General features: G+C 36.8%; 1 non-coding gene across 1 annotated transcript; it reads right to left on the bottom strand.

Annotated features, from left to right (window-relative positions):
- Positions 1 to 3,643: 3,643 nt before the first annotated feature.
- On the bottom strand, positions 3,644 to 3,750 carry LOC113000333 (small nucleolar RNA R71). Its single transcript, XR_003265623.1, has one exon. It is a non-coding gene; the product is annotated as a small nucleolar RNA R71 (small nucleolar RNA).
- Between the last annotated feature and the right edge of the window lie 823 nt (positions 3,751 to 4,573).

Genomic DNA, 4,573 nt, shown 5'->3' with positions numbered 1-4,573 from the left:
ATCAAGTCACATAAAAATTGTCGGATTTTCTCTCTTTTATTGCTTCTTTTTGTGTGAATCATTAGTAATTTGGCACCATCTGAGTTTTAGTCCAGTAGGTACTTAAACTGGTAAATTTATACTATTTTAGTGGTGTAATTTTTGTAGAAACACAGAATAAGGCTTGGAAGAGAAGTTAAAGGTCTGAAGACTCTTGCTCAGTGTGCCATACGCGTTCAATGTGACGCAATCGTTCAGCGAGTTACACTCGCTTAGCGCGAAGAAGTCACATGGAGAAGCCTGATATCACGTGAAGGTGCGCTTAGTGCGTGACCACTTACACCTCACTTAGCGTGCAATTGCACTTAGCGCGAGGTCATGAAAAACAGAACAACACTGCGTTTTAAGTGAGGAAGTTACATATAGAGAGCAAAGGCTAGGGTTCATGCAAGAAGAAGGAAAATCAACCATTAGGAGTCATTCTTTCCCTTCATCTCCATTCTTTTCCACTTTCTTCACTCCTCTTCACCCTTTTTGCAATTGTAAGCCTCTCATGACAATGAAAGGCTAAACCACCCATTGTTGGGAGTATAGCAACCAAACACTCTTGATGTAATGATTCTTACTATCTATTTAATGTTATTTCAGTTTCATTGTCTCTTTTTTGTGCTTATTTTCATTGAGTGTGGTTTGATCATCCATATTCATGCTATGTTTTAGGGTTTAGGCATTGGAAAATGTTTATCTCTTAAGAACTGGAATAGAGCATCTAAATAATTCATCTCTAGGGATAGAATGATGTTATTTAGCCTATTTTATGCATCTTCGTTTATAATGCAATTTAGCTAGTTTATCTCTTAAGGGATTAAGGGAGAAATTAGGTAAATTAGGCTCTTTTGTGTAAGCGATCATGGTAGAGTATACGAGTAGATGTAGATGATAATTGAAATAATATTGAATAGAGAAAAATCTTTAGCATTGCATTAAGAGTAGTTTCAGTAGGCTAAGCCCCAACATATTTGTATTCTGCATCAATCGTCGCTTCATCGCTCTGAGTGTTCTTTTTTCTCGCCTTGCACTTGCTTGTTAATTAGTTTAATTTTATGTCAATTTATTTTTAATGGCACATGTTACAATTAGTTGAACCAATTCATTAATCCCTTTGATGTGCCATTATTTTATCCTATTTCTTAACCCTTTTTGCACCATTTTAAGTACTGATTAATCTTAATTGTCAAATTAATTAGGCAGTTTTATTATTTGGGCCCATTCAGCTAATTTGATGTTTTTAATCTAATTTCTCAGGAATTAATGAAGCATTGGACTTAAATCCAGAATTGGGCTTGGACTTGAAGAGGGCACACTATTTTATTCTACAAAATTTTATCTTATCTAGACTTTATCTCATCTAGATATTATTTAGATTTGATCTCATCTAGATCTTATCTTATCTAGATTTGATTTTATTTTATTTATGGGCTTGGATTTAAAGCAGATTTGTAAGCTTTGGGGCTGGAAAATTATATAACAGCACCAAGGTTCTAGTTTAGGCCCTTCTCTTCTCTCTCTCCTATTTTCGTTTTTAGTTTTAGGCTTTTCTTCTTTTACACATTATTTTCGTTTTGCAATTCCAGCTTTTACTTTTCGGTTCAGCAATAAAATTTCGTTCTTCAATCTATAATTCCGTTCTCTATTGATTAATAGAAGGCTAAGTCCCCAACGTTGTTTTCTCTTGAGGATCAAGCACAGTTCTCTTTGAGGTTCTATTATTACTGTTAAATTCTGTTCAGTTTTTCCTCTTCACTAATTACTCTGACTTTGTTGCTATTAATTCATGCATGCTTAGTGCTTGATTAATTGTCTCTGCACTTAATTTACGTTCATGCTTAATGATCGTTTATGAGTAATTGGTGTATGTGTTGCTTAATCACATAATGAATGTCTTATGTTAAATTTCGCTTAGTAATTTAATTTAGGGTTGGATTAAGTGGTTGAACAGAATAACGATAAACTCTCGTAACCTAGGATAAGAGACTTGCTTGTGAATCAAGGGGAAGCAACATGTTTTAATTTTGATATTTTCTAATTCAATTTTACTCGTTGTTTAATTTACAAAAGCAATCACCCCCCCCATTCGTTACTATTTTCCTACTATCTGTCATGAACATTTGGTGTATCATTGCTCATTGGAAAACGACCTAGGATCACTTCCTAGTTACTACATTTTAATGTTTATTTGATTCGGGTATGGTCTCGATCAAATTTGGCGTTGTTGTCGGGGAGTAGTGTCCAAAGGTTCATAATAGCTAGTGATTCGTGTTTTATTTTAGTTGTTTTATGCTTTCGTGTGTTGTGTTAGTGTGTGTTAGTGTGTGTTAGTGTTGTGTTAGTGTGTTTAGAGTCTTGTTATTTTGTTTAGTGTGGTGTTTTCTTTTAGTTTTTCTGTTCAGCGCTTCCCCTGTTTCAATTTTTGTATTTTGCTGTGAATAGTGCGTTGCGACGGATTTGGCGACCACTTTTGCTGAAATGGGAAACAGGGTAATAGTGGAAATCCCTTAGCGACGGATTTTAGAGACCACCCTTACTGAATTAATTGAGATTTTGTATTTTGGTAGCTATAGTTGTTATTTTTGGCTGAATTTTTTTGTGGTCACTTATTTTAATCCATATTTTGTGGGAAAAATAGTTGGAGCCCTTAGTTTGGTCAGATTTGAAAGTTCAAAAAAAGTAGCAAATTTAATTTTTGTCAAAACTTCAAACAGCCATAACTTTTGCTCCGGTTATCAGAATCACTATTATTATATATGTATTTGGGGTAAAAAACACTTTCCCATGCCGTGGCATCCTGCCATAGGCTGGCTGAGGTCTCCTTCTTCCAAAAATTGCGATTCTGTCAAAAGTTTTTTATTTTCCAAGTATTATTCTCTTATTTTTCTTAACTTATCATTTTTAGTTTCTATAGTTAGACTTTGAATTTTTCTTTGAATTTTTTTTTGCTATCTTCTCATCATTTTATAAGCTTGCTCATAAAATTTCAAGTCATTTGGATATCATTTAATGGTATCTGTAGTTCAAACCTACACTATTACTTGCATAAGAAGACAACTAGTTGTGCATGCTGAATATAGTGTATGACTAGAGGGAATCCATTTGACTTACAATCCTTTGATCCTGAGATAGATAGGACATTTCATAGATTAGTTAGACATCATTTAGTACCTTTTGAGCATCCTGAGCATTCTGTTATTGGTGATTTTGAGCATTATTGTTTGGAACATTCTGAGAACATGGCACAACCTCCACCCCGTGAGAGGACTCTAAGGGAAATGGCTGCACCTGATTTCACCAACGAAAGCTTGTGCATCCAATACCCTGATGAGGATATCCCATATGTTCTTAAAACTGGACTGATCCATTTGCTTCCAAAGTTTCATGGCCTTGCAGGTGAAGACCCACACAAACATCTCAAAGAATTCCATATTGTCTGCTCCACCATGAAACCCCAGATGTCCAGGAGGATCACATATTTCTGAAGGCCTTTCCTCATTCTTTAGAGGGAGTGGCAAAGGATTGGCTTTATTACCTTGCTCCACGGTCCATCACAAGCTGGGATGACCTCAAGAGAGTATTCTTAGAAAAAATTTTCCCTGCTTCCAGGACCACAACCATCAGAAAGGATATTTTAGGCATTAGACAACTCAGTGGAGAGAGCCTATATGAATATTGGGAGAGATTTAAAAAATTATGTGCCAGTTGCCCTCACCACCAGATTTCAGAGCAGCTTCTTCTCCAATATTTTTATGAAAGACTCAGTAACATGGAGAGAAGTATGATAGATGCTGCCAGTGGTGGAGCCCTTGGAGACATGACCCCTGCTGAAGCCAGAAATTTAATTGAGAAGATGGCTTCAAACTCCCAGCAATTTAGTGTTAGAAGTGATGCTATTGTCATTAGAGGAGTGCATGAAGTAGCCACGAATTCATCTTCATCAGCCGAGACTAAGAAGCTTGAAGGTAAACTACATGCCTTGGTTAACTTGGTAACCCAACTGGCCATGAATAAAAAATCTGCACTTGTCGCTAGACTCTATGGTTTATGCTCCTCTGCCGACCACCACACAGACCTTTGCCCTTATGTGCAACAATCTGAAGCAATTGAACAGCCTGAAGCTTATGCTGCAAACATCTACAACAGACCTCCTCAACCTCAGCAGCAAAATCAGCCACAACAGAATAATTATGACCTCTCCAGCAACTAGTACAATCCCGGGTGGAGGAATCATCCCAACCTTAGATGGTCGAATCCTTCATAACAGCAGCAACAACAACAACAACCTTATTTTCAGAATGCTGCTGACCCAAGCAGACCATACGTTCCTCCACCAATCCAGCAACAACAACAGCAACAGCCCAGAAACAACAAACAGTTGAGGCTCCTCCGCGACCTTCCCTTGAAGAACTTGTGAGGCAAATGACTATGCAAAACATGCAGTTTCAACAAGAGACCAAAGCTTTCATTCAGAGCTTAACTAATTAGATGAGACAATTGGCTACATAATTAAATCAACAACAGTCCTAGAATTCTGATAGATTAC

The sequence above is a fragment of the Glycine max genome, chromosome 18 (genome assembly GCF_000004515.6).
Source record: "Glycine max cultivar Williams 82 chromosome 18, Glycine_max_v4.0, whole genome shotgun sequence".
In the NCBI taxonomy this organism is placed as follows: Eukaryota; Viridiplantae; Streptophyta; class Magnoliopsida; order Fabales; family Fabaceae; genus Glycine; species Glycine max.
This window is presented reverse-complemented; position numbering and strand designations above follow the sequence as displayed.